Source organism: Phascolarctos cinereus, unplaced genomic scaffold, assembly GCF_003287225.1.
Source record: "Phascolarctos cinereus isolate Bilbo 61053 unplaced genomic scaffold, phaCin_HiC Scaffold_2;HRSCAF=192, whole genome shotgun sequence".
Classification (NCBI taxonomy): domain Eukaryota; kingdom Metazoa; phylum Chordata; class Mammalia; order Diprotodontia; family Phascolarctidae; genus Phascolarctos; species Phascolarctos cinereus.
The window spans coordinates 73,856,605-73,874,038 of record NW_027555625.1 but is presented as its reverse complement, the minus strand read 5'-3'; positions in this window follow the sequence as shown (position 1 = coordinate 73,874,038).

Sequence of the window (17,434 nt, the reverse complement as noted above, 5' to 3'; positions counted from 1 at the left end):
TCCTCAGATGTTATCATTGAAGGTTAGAAAATAATCTACTTTGAATATTTTTGGAAAAGGGATTTGTTTTAAAGACCATATGGTTCAGTCTCTTTATTTTAATTCTCCTTATGCAGAGCTAGCTAGTTGGTACAATGGACAGAGTGCTGGGCCTAGAATCAATAAGACCTAAATTCAAAGCCTGCCTCAGACATTTAACTAGTTGTGTTTCTCTGGGCAAGTCAATTAACTTTAATCCTGTCAGTATCATCAACTGTAAAATGGGGATAATAATAGCTCCACTGTTGTCATAAGGATTAAATGAGATAATATGTGCAAAGATCTTAGCACAGTGCCTCACATATAGTAGTTACTTAACAAGTACTTATTTTTCTCTTTCCTTATTTTACAAGTAAGGAATCAGTAGGTCCACAAAGGTAAATGATTTCTCCAGTGTCACATTCAGAAGAAACTCAGATCACTATCATTTGCTATTAAGAGGCAGTAAACATTTCAACTTATTACAATGACTCTCAGCTATTTATATAATTTTATGATACCCAAGTGTTTTTTCCCCATACACATTATCTGGGAAGTCTTTCAATCTACACCTAGAGTTGGAATACTCACCTTCCAAAGAAAGACATACCCCACCTTTACCTGTCATCTCTAGCTTTAAAAATCCTAGTCATCTTTCGAGACCAAATCAAATGCACTTCTTCTTGAGAGATTCCCTCACTTCTTGCCCACTGTGGGAAATGATTTTATTTATTCCTAGGACTCACCATAATACCTTTAATCTTCCCTATATATTTATTTCCCTGTTGGTGTTAAATAAATCCAAGTTTTAATATGAGGGTCACAGTGCCAAAGGGTGATAGATTAATTTGTGTTGGGCAATAGTAGGCTAAGATACATTATTGTTTTAACTGCTAATGAGAAGGTGTGTGAAGGATATCAGAAAAATGGGGAAAATTTAAAAAAAATCATTCTGGTAAGATAGCAAGAGTGAGGGAGAGATAACCAGTAGAGAGTGATGGGAAGTCTATTTGTTCCATTGGTATACACACAATATTGGGAAATCTAAAGTATATCCCCTCAAGATATTACATAGAGCCCCTATAGAATATATGAGAAGACATGGACAAAAGACACACAAGATGGAAAAGCACTTCAGGCTTTCAATTTGAGCCATTGGTGGCAATGCTATCTGATGAAATTACTCATAGATTTCTTGCTAATGTTTAGGTAAAACGGATGATGATGTAGGCTGTCTAAAGATGGAGCAAAGCACCATCATTCCTAGTCATCCATCTAACTGATGTTCATCTTTTACAGTGATAAATTATGGTTTTTAATACCTATTAATCACATCTCTGTTGCTTTTTGATGATGCCCAACTTTAATTCTTAAGTTATGATGGTAGTATTCCATGTATTATAAAGTATCATTAGAAGAATATTGATGCTAAAAGATAGATTTTTACATCGGGGGATACCCAAATCTCCAAAAGGAATCTAGGATTCATCAATTCCAAGCCCAGTTTGTTCTCATGCTGAATATGTTTATGAGATATATGTATTGTCAGATCAGTTCTATGGGTTGTCAATACAAATGCATATCTTACACTAGATTAAGATTTTCTATATTCACTTTTTTTTCTGTGTAAATAATTAAGTGGGATATTTTTTCAATATTTTTTCATAATTTAGCATGTTCCAAAATGTCCTACAGTTTGATGTAATCAAAATGAGGTCATCTATAAGTACAAGTACCTGAAATACCTCATTATATAAAGTGAATCTGTCTTTCCTTTAGACAATGTCTTTCATTTAGATTCTATAACAGATAGCTCTATTGGAGGGAATAAATATGTTTTGTGAGATCGGATTCACTCTATTTTATGACTAATATGCTTTTAATATGCAAAAACTGATCAAAATAACCTTCTACATCCCTATATATGTATATGTATAAACACATACATGCATATATACATATGTGTGTACATCTACATCTATATCTAGGTAGTATATCTATATCTATAAATAGATAGGTAAATAGATAGATAGATAGATAGATAGATAGATAGATAGATAGATAGATAGATAGATGTAGGTAGATATAGATATATTTGACGCATGACTGTGATGTACCTCCCAAATGAAAGAAATCCTGTAAAGAAGTCTGTACTACTAGACCAATTGCTTTTTTTTTAATAGACAACAAAGTAGGAACACAATGGCAGTTTATGTTCTCTATCTTTCACATATGATAAAGATATGGTCTGCTGTAGAAGGTCATTTGTGAAAGTATGCTTATTTCCTTTTCATACCTGCCTTAAATGGTTTAATATGTAGATAAATTATTTTAATAAAAAAATCAATAAATGCAAAACTATGGCTATCCATTAGTACTAACTGATATTTTCTGCCATTTCATTCTTTAGAAAGGGAGGCATTAATATAGTCCAATATTTTTTCCAAACCTTTGTTATCCACCCCTTTTTCAGATATGTTGAGAATGGATCATATAATGCCCTGAGCATTGTTGCTTTTAGGATAGATCTCCTCAGTGGATTCTTAGTCCTGTCCAGTTCTCTCTTTCCACAATTGTTTTCTTCAGAACCATTTATACATACTCATACAGGAATTCACATGTCATTATATTCAATACAATTGGCAGAGAAAATAGTTTGTTAAATAAATATTGGACCTTTCCCTAAATAAAGCTTTACAGATATGTTGTTGTTGTTGTTGTTGTTGTTGTTGTTTGGTTTGTTTGTTTGTTTGTTTGTCAGTTCATTACTCTGCTTAAAAATTCAATATAAATATTCTTTAGGGTGATTTGACTTAACGGTTCTCTTATCTACCTTTCTGTTTCTTCTTCCTCTTCTACTTTCCACTGCTTTATAAAGTAATTCCATACATAAATCTCTACTAACCTCTCTCATAAATTTTTTCAAGTGAGCTTATAGTTAAAAAAAATAAAACTAATTTGTCTTGGCTGCAACATTTTCATTTGGCAAAGAGATCAGCTATCTGCTTGCTAAAGCAGTTTCTGAACTCTTTTTGTCCCCTCATTATGAGGATTGATTTATATCAATTAAATTTCATTAGCAAAAGTAATATTTTTATCTTTGTGTATACAATGTTTAAACTTTTTCATTATTTTAACATCAATAGCTTATCAAGATATTTCAAGTTATTGTGTCCTCAAAGCTATTATTTCCTTGTTTTTCTTTTTCCTTCTAATTTGGCATTGATTTTGACCTTTAGTCCAACAATTTAGAGATCCAACTTTTATTTAACAGTTGATTCAGTAATGGCTCAATTTACATAACTGGGATGTTATTTTACACTTATCTACCAAGTCTTTTATTTTTAGCATTATGTAATATAAGTTTTCTGTGATATCGATAATCTTTTTTCAATTCTCATTTCTTACTCCTGAACTACAGTTTCCAACTTTTTTTGGGGGGGGGATGGGCTGTACTCTATTCCAACTTACATATGAAAGCCATGAATTATCAAAATATATTGAATTAATTAGGAAGATATAATAGAATATATTACAGAATCTTCCTAATATTCATTCTGTAATTGATATAGGCACAATAGCTGAAATTACTGTCATCATGGTCTTTTTACAAATATCCATCATTAGCATTATAATGTGAGATGTAAAGATGTACCATGAATGTACCAACTCCTTTATTTACTTCAACACAGAGAAAAACATAAACTATCCTTCCATTTGATTCTAACTTCTTTTTTAGTTTTATAGTTTCTTTTATAGCGAGAATGTCAAATTGATATAATTTAGTCCAACTAGCAGGTCAACTTTTGGAATATTAGAGAAGTACCATACATTTAGAAAATCAACATTAACTGAGTTAATATTAAAGCTCTAGGAAATGATTGATTGTTTCCATACTCAGCAGCTTTTTTGCCACTTTAGCACTATTACTGAAGAAATAGAAGGAATGAATTACCTGATTGAAGGATGTTCCTTTTTAATTTTTTTTATATTATTTTGTTGATTCTGCACATATTTATATACATGCATTTTCTTTCAAAAGAATGTAAATGCCTTCAGATTAGTAATTCTTTCATTCAATTTCTATATATCCCCTGGGAATAGTATAGTGGCACAAAGTTTTAAGTATTTCACAAATGCTTAATGATTGATAGTTCATGGTTTACCATGGCTCAAAAAAAAAACATCTTTTAAAAATCTATGATAGAAGATTTTCTCCATATGGAAGTAGGCTATTCTTCAGAAAGTAAATTTTCCTGGCCCATCACAGAACCTGCCAAAGACTGCTCCATTAGTACAGACATAAGAATCCATGGTCCAATGTCAGGCTGATGCATTGGAATGAGATTCTGCATAACTATGTGATTATTATTTTTATTTGTATCCCATTATGTAAATCCATCACATAAGCAATCCCAGGAAAAGAAAAACATGTTCATTCTATGGAATTCCATTCCACTTAATTCAACACATATAGATTAATTACTTAATGTGTGTAAGTTAATGTGCTTTATTCTAGGGATATGAAGGTCTCTAAGGAACTTGGATTAAAGTTGGAAATAAAACCAAGGTAAGTAAATATGATGTGAAGAATCAAAACAACTAGGCAGATTAAGTAATAATTCCTATAGTATTTCATACCTAAAGTGAAGGAAATAAGGATTTTAATAAGCAAAGCAAAGTAGAGAGTGCACAACAGGTTGGGAGGGGTGTGAGGGAGATTATTTTTGAGAAGTCATGGATCAAAGAGATGAAGGAATTCAAAGGGCATTTAAGTTGGAGCACTGAGCACTTAAAAGGAAGTAACAAAAAAGTCTGAAAAGGTGGGTTGAAGCTAGGCTACATGCAAGAAGGGTGTGGAATGGGATCTACAAATGTCGTTCTAAGGAATTTATTATCCTGAGATATAATAGGTATCCACCGAGGAATTTTTAGGGGGACAGTGAAATGGTCAGAATTAGAAAACTTATTTTGGCTGCAGTATGGAATTTCAATTGAAGAGGAGATTGGAAGCAAAGAGACCAATTAGGAGACCCCTGTGATAGCTGAGGTGTGAGGTGATGAGGGCCTGAGCTAGCATAGTATCTGTATCATTAGAGAGAAAGGGATCGATATGAGAGATTTTGCAGAGGTTGAAGCAACAAGAGTTGGCAATTGATTGGATATATGGGGTAAAGAGGAAGAAAAAGTCAATGATGTCATCGAGTTTGTGAAACTAGATGACTTGAAGGATGGTGTTACCATATTCAGAAATTGGAAAGTTGGAGAAGGGGTAATTTATGGGGGGATGGTGATAATGAGTCCTGTTATTTAGTGTTTGAATACTTCCAAATACAAGAAATTCCCTATCTCACAAGTATTGCTTCCTCAAACACTATTATATCCAATTGTTATGTTGAGTTATTGTGCAATGTTTATCTCTAGAGGGAAAAGAAAAAAAAACAAATAAATAAACTGCTTCTTTGTTCTCTAATACAGTTTCTGAAATATTTGAAAGCAGACATCATTTTTCTCCTTAGTCATCTTCCTCAGCTCCAAATCTTTAATTGCATCCATTCTCATTTCTGTGGTATGAATCCTCAACATATTGGTCCTACTCCACTAGATACCCTTTACTTTAATGATATAGGTAGGTGTTGCCCCTCTATTCCACTGGTATAGGGAACCCTCAGGTAAGGAACAATGGTTTCATTAGTTGGTAACATACTGGGAGGTCTGGTCCCTTGGACAGTGTCACAGTGGCAGTGTGATTCAAAGGTACATCTTGAATATGGGTTTTTCTGTCTTGGAAGCCTGTTTGCTTTCTACTATTCCATGCTAACTCTCACAGTTAATATATCTATAGCTTAAAATTGTGGTTGCTGTTCAGTTACATCATAGAGATTATTATTAAGCTCATACTCAGTTAAAACACCTGCTTTTTTCTTTTTTTTTTTTAACAAGAATTACTAATGCTAAATCTCCTTCATAGGCTATATGATTGTTAATTAATTTTTTTTAAAGACTACATTTATTGCAGTTAAAATTTATCTTGCTGTTTCTATTTTTTTCCTGCCTGTCAAGATCATTTTGCATCTTGATTCTGTCACCCAATACATTAGCTTTCCCTCTCAGCTTTGGGTCATCTGAACATTTGATAAGCATGTCATCATAGTTTATCATCTATTTCTGACACTCTCAGAATTGAAAATAGTATGTACAAGGTGTTTTTATTAGACTAAGATAGCAAAATTTGTACCCCTAATTGGCTAAGGAATACTTCTGTTGTTTTTACTCTGGATTAACATTTTCTGCATTTGGTGCCAAATTATGGCTAAATTGGGGAGAAACACAATCTGAAACAAACTAAAATAACCAGTGGTTCTCCAAACGTGGGGTGAACTATTGCTGTCTGCTCACACAGAATGTGTCAATCCATCCCCCTCTTCAATTTCTGCCTTTTGGAAAGTCTGCCTATCTTTCCAGGCTTAGCTCAAATCTGACTACCTACTGTAACCTTCCCAAGCAGGAACTGGTCTTTTCCTATGTATTTCTCTTCCATTGTAAATCGCTTTTATTTGGCTATATAATTTACCCCCCTATTTTAATTGTAAGTTCCGGGGAACAGAATCATGTCTTGCTTATCTTTTACCTCCCTCAGAAAATATCATAGGATCTTGTACATAGTAGGTGTTTCATAAATATTTACTATTGAATGAAGAAATTTTGCTATTAACAAGAAGTTATTAGCAATGATCAAAGCTTTCAGGGGATTTAAACTAAATAAATAGCACTCCTGTTCAGCCATAAAACTTAGACTAGGTTTGACCTGAGGAAATGCTGCTGTTACTGCATAATTAATTTTGTTAGAAATACTGAGAAAGGGTTTGTGTTTAGTCATCTAGGAAGGTTCTTTATATACATTAATAAATAACTCATTCTGGTAGAATTACCTGGCTACATGCATACTAGACTTGGCTTCAGGAACACGTGGGTTTGAATGCTACCTCTGACACATGCTAACTATCATATAAACAACTTGTCACAATCTTGCTCAGGCTTAGTTTCCACAGCTATAAAATGGGAGAAATAATATTCACACTATTATTTCACTCATAGATTGACAAAAGACTCAAATGACATGCAAAGACTTTTGAAAATTTTAAAAAAGATATATAGTATATATTACATATCCTATATCCTATACATTTGCTATATATCTTTCATTGTGCTTTATATGATATAATTCCATATTATTATATTATTTTACATAGTCATAATATTATAATATATATGACATGAATATATATAATATATCATGTTACTATATATATATATTTCATTATTATTATCAACAGTAACATTTACCTATAAAGTACTCTGTGTACATAAGTACTAATACACTAGAGAATTGGCATCACTGGAATATTTCTGTGTAAGTAATACTTTATCACTAAAAAATTTAACAATTATCTTTAGCCTTTCACCTCTGTAGTCATTATCTACTATTGCATTCTAACAGGATTTGAGAATCCATAGGGAGAAGGGAATATTTGCCAAATATTGAATTCAAATATTGTGAAATGTGATGCTTAAGGATGTTTAGGTCACACGCAATTTTAGAATTCTGTATCTGAAAAGACCTTAGTTCATGAGTACCCATTGAAAATGTGTTTCCCTCCCTCGTGGATTTGCTTAAAGAGTGCCTGAGGAAGTATCATAATAAATACTCATACATTTATTGCATTTTAAAATGTATCTGTGAGGACATCAAATGTCCACAATTGCTGTTTAACCTTGAGCTTTCTTTTATATCTGTACACGCTTCCATATGGTGGTTTGGTAGTGGGTGGGTGATTGGTAGTGGGTAGTTGGTGAGGCATTTGAGGCAGAACATATGGGCATATTATACAATCTCTCTAAAGCCTAAACTGATCAACTTTGGAAAGAAACATTCTTTCCTCTGAGCTCACGATAAATAAATCATCAGGATAGTTGTTGTTGTTGTTGTTTTTCCCCAGAATAAATCAGTATTGATATTTCTCCCAACTTTCCCAATGGTAATCCAAAATTACAATTCAATTCAACAAACACTTATCGACTGTGTCTGCAAAATCCAACACAGTTTGGTAGGAACTAATGATACATTAAATTTGTATAGTGTCTGATAATGTGAAAATGCCTTTATATTCATTATCTTATTTAATTCCCACAATAACTCTGTGAGATGGGCATTGCATCATTATTATTCTCATTTTTTAACAGAAGAAACTGAGACAATGAGCAATAGAGTACTAAATAAATTAATAAGTGTATTATTTTTCTCTTATTTCAACAGAGAAAATTGGCAGAGGGCAACAAAGTGCTGAATAAAGAGTGAGCTAAACAAATAAATTTAATTCTGCTAAATATATAGCTAAACTTGGGTTTGATCCAAAGCTTTTTGTTTCTTTGTTTTAAAATTTCTGGACCCATAGCACTGAAATAGAATACACTTCTGAACTCAGTGGTAAGAAGACCTGGGTTCAAATCCTACCTCAACCTTTTACTAGCTTCATGACCCTAGGTTAGTTACTCCTCCCTGAACCACTGTTACTTAGCTGTAAAACAACCTATCATAAAGATTGAATGAGAAAAATGTTATTCCATCATGGATAAAGAGACCACTTTGGGGCTAAGAAATTTTCTTGTAGTTACTGGAAATTAATAACTGCCTTAAGCAATTGTCTAAACAGGGGTGGGGAACCTGTGCCCTTGAGACCACATATGGCCTTCTAGGTCCTTGGGTGTGGTCTTTTGACTAAGTACAAAACAAATCCTTTTATTAAGGGTATTTGTTCAGTGAAGTTTGGATTTAGTCAAAGGGCTGCACTTGAGGACTTAGAGGGCCACATGTAGTCTGGAGTCCTCAGGTTCCCCACCCCTGTTTTAAGACTATAAATTGTGGTTTCCAACCTGCAACATTGAGAGTTTCATCATTTGAGAGTCAGTCAGTAAGATTTATTAAACACCTACATGTGTCAGGAACCATGCTAAGAGCTGGGGATATAAAGAAAAGCAGAAGTCTTTGATTTGAAGATAGTGACAATCTAATGTTGTAGTATGTACAAACAAAAATTGGAGATAATTAGCTGAGGGTAGGACTTTAAATAAGGAGGGATTAGGAAAAGATTATTGTAGAAGATAGGGATTTTAGCTTGGATTTGAAGGAAATCAACGGAACCAGGAAAACCAGGAGACAGAGATGAATAGAGAGAACATTCCAGGCATGGGAGACATCCAGTGAAAATGCCCATAATCAGGACATGGAAGATCTCTGAGACAAGGAGACTAGTGCCACTAAATATAAGAGTATGTGGGGGATGGATGGAGGGTAAGGTATACTAAGGTGGTGTCTGAAGTGGGAAAAGAGGCACAAAGGCAGAGAGCACAGGCATAAGAAGGAAGCACTCTATCACAAGTCCTTGAACACTAGACAATTGTTCTCACTGAAATAATTACAATTAAGTGGTACTTTGTCAAGTAAAAGATTTAATGACTCTCTAGCTTCGCACTCCCAAAATTCATAGATGCTTCTGCATTCTGATTTAATCTGAGACTCTGTAGAAAGAAGGAAACATTTTCAATGCACTTAATTCAATTATTATCCAACATAATCGAGGCATGAGAAGATGAGAAGCATATACCACCTGGATGGTAGCACTGTTGGAGGAAAGAAGCAGATATATGGAAGATACGTTACAAAGGTAATATGTTTACAATTATTAGTTCATTTGATCCTTACAACAACTCTGTGAGGTAGGTTCTACTATTATTCACATTTTGCTGATGAGGAAAATGAGGCAAAGAGAAGTTAACTGACTTAGCCAGGGTCATACAGCTAGCAAGTATTAGAGGCCAAATTTGAATTCAGATCTTCCTAACTCTAGACCCTGAACTACACTGCACTACCTAACTGCCTTTACAGAGGTGCCCTACACTGAGGAGTCCCTTATATTTATTAAGTTTTTCCAGATGTTCCTGTTTATAGATAATATTTCTCTGACTGCATTAAGACTCTAAATAATATAGTGTCTCCCTAATTGAATCTGCAACCACTCAAAATAGATGTACCGACCACTCAAAATGGAAAAAAATAATGAAAATTTCTTATTGTCTTTTGAGGTAATCCATCTGTATTCTTAGAAAGTTTTTGCTGATGGTCAATGGTCAACATAGCATTGAACAGGAAGAAGCAGGTACAATTACAATTAGGAAGCTTTAGATGATCCCAAATTGCTTATACACACATACACACATATAGCGTATAATACAGACGTATACAGATGTACACTAACACATCTATCTTGTTAACAAACTTATTTTTTGGAAAAGAAATATGTGTAGTGGATACAGTTTGGAGTGTGATATTTGGGGTCACGATGACAAGATTCTAAATCCTGCCTTTGACATTTTCTTGCTCCCTGATGCCTGAAAAATCACTGAACTTCTTGAATATGTGACTCCTTAATATTTCTCTGTCAGTATGGGGGTTGTCATCTGCTCTGATGGTGAGAATACCAATACTAGAAATTTCTATGCTGATGAAATTACTTCTTCCATTAAGTTCTGTATTTTTAAATGATTATATAAGATTATGCATTGTAGACCCATCCATTCTTTGAAAAAATCATTTGTGTCTCACCTCAAAGATAATCTATATAAAACCATGAGGTTTCATGGTTTTATATAGATTACAAGAGTAGTAACAAACTGAAATAGAACTGGAAAACTTCTGTCTTTATATTGACTTTGAAAACTACAAATTAACATTTTCTACATTGTGTTATATTTTTATTTATTTTGTTAAATATTTTCCAATTACATTTTAATTTGGTTTCACGGAGTTCCAAATTGTACTGAGGCTTGCCTCTGGTTATTTTTCCTAAAGAAGCATCATAAAGGAAATGATTCAGTAAATATAGGCTCTGAAAAGGAGGTGGGTTAATCATGTTTCAAGAGCTAGGGAGAAGTGTTGAACAGACCTAGAGCTCTGTCTGCTGAAACCCAGAGGAAGGTCTCCATTGTGCAGATTTCCTATGAAGAACTTTTGTGGTGTTGTTGTTGTTTCATTGTTTTAGTCTTGTCCTACTCTTTGTGACCCCATTTGGGGATTTCTTGGCAAAGATAGTGATGTAGCTTGCCATTTCCTCCTCCACCTCATTTTACAGATGAAAATCTGAGGCAAAAAGGATTAGGTAACTTGCCCAGGGTCACACAGCTTGTGTTTGAGGCCAGAATGGAACTCATGAAGATAAATCTTCCTGACTCTAGGGCTGGCACTCTATCCACTGCTCCAACTAGCTGCCCTAAATAATCTATCAAACAGTTTTTATTAAGCAATTCCTATGTCCAAAAGAGACCATATTTGCAAAGTACTTAGTTCAGCGCCTGGCACATAGTAGGCATTTGATAAGTACATGTCCCTCCCCCCACCTCTACCCCCTATGCCAGGCACTATGCTAGGACCTGGAGATATAAGTGCAAAGAATGAAATAATACCTCCCTGACAGGCACTTACATTGTAATGAGACTTCAAGTATCAACATAGAGCATAAATATATTCACACATATACAAAATGGTTAAATACAAGGCAATTTATGAGAAAAGGTAATAATATGAGGGAAAGCTTCATGTAGGAGATACTTCTTGCGCTGTGTTTTACACAGAGAGAGGAACTCTACCAGGATGAGGTAAGGAGGAAATATATTCCAAGCATATGGGACTGCCAACTCAAAGATAGGAGATCAAGTGTTATGCCTGAAAAAAACAAAGCAAAGGCCATTTTGGCTGCATCATAATTGAGAAGAGTGTAGCAGAAAAGTGATGTTCAATGAGGCAGAAAAGATAGTTTGGGGACTGGTTGTGCATCGTCTTAAAAATTACAAAGAGTGAAATTTATATGTTATCATAGAAGCAATAGGAAGTCATTGGAGTGATTTGGGGTAAGAAAACCTCATGGTCAGATCTTCACTTAGGAATATTTCACTGGCAGCAGTGTACAGGATAGACTGGACATGTCAGAGGCATGAAGCAGGGAGATCACTTAGAAGGCTATCATAATAATCAAGGTAAGATGTGATGAAGGTCTAAGCTGATGCCCATATCAGTGGAGGAGTAGGATTCAATAGGTAAGGTTGAAACAGCAAGAAATGCTTCACGGAAAAAATGGCACTTGAGCTGTATTTGAAAGGCAAGAATAGCACAGAATGAGAAAGTGTGGAAGGACTGTTTCGTGGAAGGAGTGCTCACATTAATGAGTAAATGGATTCATTGAAGTGTTAAACTATAGCTGATTGTCTCAATTGCATGAGTACAACAGGTCAGTGATGGGGAACATAATAAGGACATTTTATTTAATGAATTTAATTCAATAACTTTAACAATAGACAATGGATAGATCTATTATCTTACATATCGGATTCAAAAGAATGAAAACAATCAGACCAGGAAGCCAAAATCTAAATGAGATCAAGAAACAGTCTTTTTATTAAGAGATGGAAATGGGGAGTACCGGGTCATCAATTCTGGATTTCTTCAAGAAATTTTATGAGTTACAACAGATTCTAGACTACTTTCTCATTTGTGCCTGAACTGTAGTAGAGCATTCCGAGCTCACGTTGGTCTCATCAGCCACAGTCAAGACATATTGTAACTAGACTCTAGCATAGTGATATCATTATGGTCTTTTTCAAGAACAAAGGACAAGAACCAACCATATACATGTGCACACATATATATACACACAGTATCTCTTTATAGGCAATGATTAAATATATATATACATATACATGTATATATATGTATTTGTATACATATATATGTATATATATATTTGTATACATATTTGCATAGATGCAAATGTAAGTGGTAATTGATGTATATGTGTTTATACATGTGTGTGTGTATATATTATATATATATACATATATATATATACATAAATAGGCACACATACATGTGTATGTATGTGTCTATATAAAATATAAAAGTAAGCTTGACTGTATAATGAAAATCATGGTAAGACCAAATCTAAATTCACTTCTAGCTCCAAATCTTACATGACCACAAGATGAGAAACAAGTCACTAGAACATTTTGTATAAGAAGCTTCTATATCTAAAGAAATGTATATTTATAATTTATGCAAATGTGAAACTTTCTTGGTTCTACATCTCATCAGTATAAAAAAAAATCTCTTCATCTGCAGAAATTGAAACTCTTTCTCATTTTGTAGAAGCTTTTATTATGCATTGCCCCAAATCCTCTATGGAATATCTACCTATCATGTTAGAAACTTTCCTCTAGTTCTTTTAATATTTCATAAATTCCAGTTTAGCCCTTGGCCTATCCATCTTCTCACTTTCAATATCCCTCCATTCCAAGGAAGAGCATCCAGTTCAGTTGTTTTTCAGTGGTGTTTGCCTCTTTGTGACCCCATTTGGGGTTTTCTTGGCAAAGATACTTGAATGATTTAACATTTCCTTCTCTAGTTCATTTTATAGATGAGGAAGCTAAGACATATGGTGATAACTGACTTGCCTAGGGAACTAGTAAGCATCTGAGGCCAGATTTGAACTTAGGAAGATGAGTCTTCCGGATTCCAGACCCAGCACTCTATCCACTCTCCCACCTAGATGCCAAAAAGTATCAAGACCTGACCAAATGGAAACAAAAAATATTCATGCCACAAAAAATGCAGCTTTAAAGGCATTCAACATAGGATTTCATAGGATTTCAAACTGGGGGAAAAAAGTTATAAAATAATGAGAGTTTTGAAATGATACTTTTATAAAAACAAAAAAGGTAAGGGCAAAATCAGCTACATAGGCCCACTTCCTTGTGTTTACAAAATCCTCATGTGAATGATCTATTCAAAGCATCAAGGATGCCTGTCGTGAATATATATTTTTAGAAAACTGAAACAAAATTTTTGCAGACCATTTTCTACATTCTAGATCACAACTTCAGTCAGACAATATAACTAACAGAAAAGTACACAAGATATAACAATCTGCTTTGTGTATTGTTTGCCAACTTAACAAAACTAAACATTTGATTCATTAGAACAAACTGCAGCTTTAAAAGTTCTCCTCTACCACAGTGTCTTCCACGCATATGTTAAAATCATACAAGTTTCCAAAACAGATGTATTCACTGAGATAATTTATTCAATGATCCTCGGAGTGTCAACATCAAATAAGGCATCAAACATGGAAACATATGTTCCTCTAATGTTCTTTTTATTATATTTTTAAATTATATTGCTATATCTATAATCCATTTTCTTAATCTAGCTGCTATCTATACAAATATACAAATTATATAATAAAATTAAATGCCATTTTTGTGAGTTTTTTTCATACTTAAGTAACATAGAATTAGGAAAAGACAATTTGGAAGTTTCAAAATAGTTTAACAACTATTATTTAGGAAAGACAGTGTAACAGAACACTCATTTCTATGTAGGAAATAAAGTGACTCCATGATATTATATCTTTTTCCAAGATCTGTGCATTCAATATAAGGAAGTACAAGTTTTCTACAAGTTACTTTTTTTTCTTTTCTTTATATTCATAGCATTTAGCCTAAGGCCTAGCACAGAGTAAGCATTTAATCAATGTTTGTTGGTTGATTGATCTTCCCTTACTATGGGAATCTTCAAAATCTATAAGAACAGATGTATGGCAACAACAGCTGATTTAGAGATACTGAGCACATATGTATTGTGATTTGACTGGTTGATAATCATTACCTGATTTGCAATTGCTGACCTAATTCATATGAGATCACTCATTTTCCATTAACCCTGAAATATAGCATGTAGAGAATAATTCTGCCCTCTCTCCTCTAAAAGTCACATAAGCTAAAATTTCGACTTAGAGTTGTCAACAGCATGTGAATCAAAGAGACTAGATTTCCTGTGAGGAGATGAAGGTTCTAGTCATCTCCACAGTTTCCTTTGTAACCTTAGGTTTAAGCAACTGGCTCCTTAGTACATATCTACCTATTATCAGAGAGTAGAACTAGGTAAATTATAATGTCCTTTCAAGCTCTGGTGTTCTATGGAGAAGGGTTCTAAATGGCAATCACATGTTGTCACAAGTGATTGGAATGGAGCTATTTGTTATACAGAAAGCACATTATTAAGGAAGATAGAGCTTTCAGGGCATGTCTGAAGGTTGGAAAGGAAATGTTGGAAAACAATGAATATAGCCAAACGAACACTTCTTGGTCAAAATGAGTCAGTTTACTTGACTAAATTTGGTTAAATGGGCAGAGAGCTTCCTTTAAATAACATTCTAAATTGATAACATTTAGGTTGCTATTAAATATGATTGTAAACTTTGGCCAATACTTATTAAACTTTGCTTTAAACTCTAAATTGGTAATGTCAGCTTGGATCCTTAGAATTATTTGCTAAGTCAGTGTTAGAGGTTGCCAGTACAAGCTGTATCATGTTGAAAGGAGCTTATGATTTGGAATATCAGTAAATCAAACAATTAAATTCCCAGCATTCAAGTTTAACTAACTCTATGATTTCATAAAGCAAAACTGTATTATTTATAGTATGTGATAATCCCTACTCATTTGAGAGGTTCATTTAAAAAAAAAATCTGGGATATCTCAATTGTGATGACTAATGAAGGGGAAAGAACACTAGAATTAAAGTCAGAAGATCTGGATTTGAATACTGACGTTGCCATTTGTGAGCTAAATGACCTTAAGAAAGTAATTCAGTTTACTTACTTAAGAGTTTCCTTATTTGTAAAACAATGATAACAACTAACATTTGTATAGATCTTACTATTTGCCAGCTTCTTTACAAATAATATTTCCTTGACTCTCACAACTACTCTGAGAGTTAGGTGATATTATTATTCACATTTAACAGAGGAGGAAACAGGTTAAGTGACTTGTGACTTGCCTGAGGTCACACAGCTAGTGAGTATTTGAGGCCAAATTTGACTCATGCCTTCCTGACTCCAGCCCCAGTGCTCTATCCACCATGCCACCTAAATGCCTTACCTGCATCACAGTTGTGTTTCATAAAACTTTAAGTGCTATAAAATACAAGTAATTTTTTTTTAATTCTTACTATGTTTGAGGAACTACATAATGGAAATATATCCATGCTCTCAGAGAGATCTTTCTATATCTGAGGTTACCTACATTTTTGTTAATTGCCACTAGAAGGCAGAGTTTACTTAGTGATAACTTAATTCTATATTTCAAACATTTCAATACACATTAATTGCTACATAAAATAGATAAAACTCATTTCCCACAAACCTACCAGATAACTTTTTTGTTTTAAGAAAAGTAATTCTTTATTAAGACATAAACATGGTTTTTTAGATAACCATATACATTAGAGAAACATCATTAAAAAAACTAACAAAATTATTTTATCTCATATAAATGAATTCTTAATGTGACGTGACAAGAATCTGGTGTTTTCCCTGTGTTGTGTCATATTTTTATTAGTTATTTGGATAAATGAGTAAATGATATCATTATCAAATTTATTGATACTACAGACATCAGAGAAATACCTAACACATCACAGGTGCAAGCTCTACCAATCTTACAAGAACTTAGGCTAGTACAGCTTAAGTCAAATAAGTTGAAATTTAATATGAATAAATGTAAAATCTTAACAATGGGTTCAAAAAATCAACTTCACAAGTACTCAATGGGGGAAGCATGATCAGAGAGTGATTCTTCTATAAAATTATGTGTTGTATTTTTTTAAATAAATTGGAAGCTCAATCTTAGAAAACAGTATAGCATAGCCACGAAGAAAGCTAATGACATAAGAAAGGTATATCCAGAATGAGGTAGGTGATAATCCCATTATATTCTGTGTTGGTCAAATCATATCTAGAAAATTATGTACGGTGCTGAGTGTGATATTAGAAAGGACACTGATAAGCAACAGAGTATCCAAAAGACATCATCCATGATGGTGATGGGTCTTGAAATATTGCCCTATAAAATTGGAAGAAGGAACTGGGAGTGTTTAATTTGAACAAGAGAAAACTTGCAATGGAAATTTTCAAAATATTTGAAAGACTTTAATGGAAGAGAGACAAAAGATCTTTTGTTTGGGCCCAGAGGGCAGAACTAGGAGCAAAGTCAAGAAGTTATGAAGAGATGACCTTGAAAATATTACAATGGAGATTTTACTAACAGTGAGAACCCTTTAAAGTTTAATGGGCTCTTTTAGGAGATTGTGGAAAGTTGTAGAAAGAAAAGCTGAATGACCACTTAGACTAAAGAGGACATTCTTATTTAGGGTTGTATTGACAAGCTGACTTTTGAAATCTCTTCAACTTTGAGATTTGGTGACTGTGAAATGATTATTTTAATTAGTTTTATTTTATACTCCTATGTT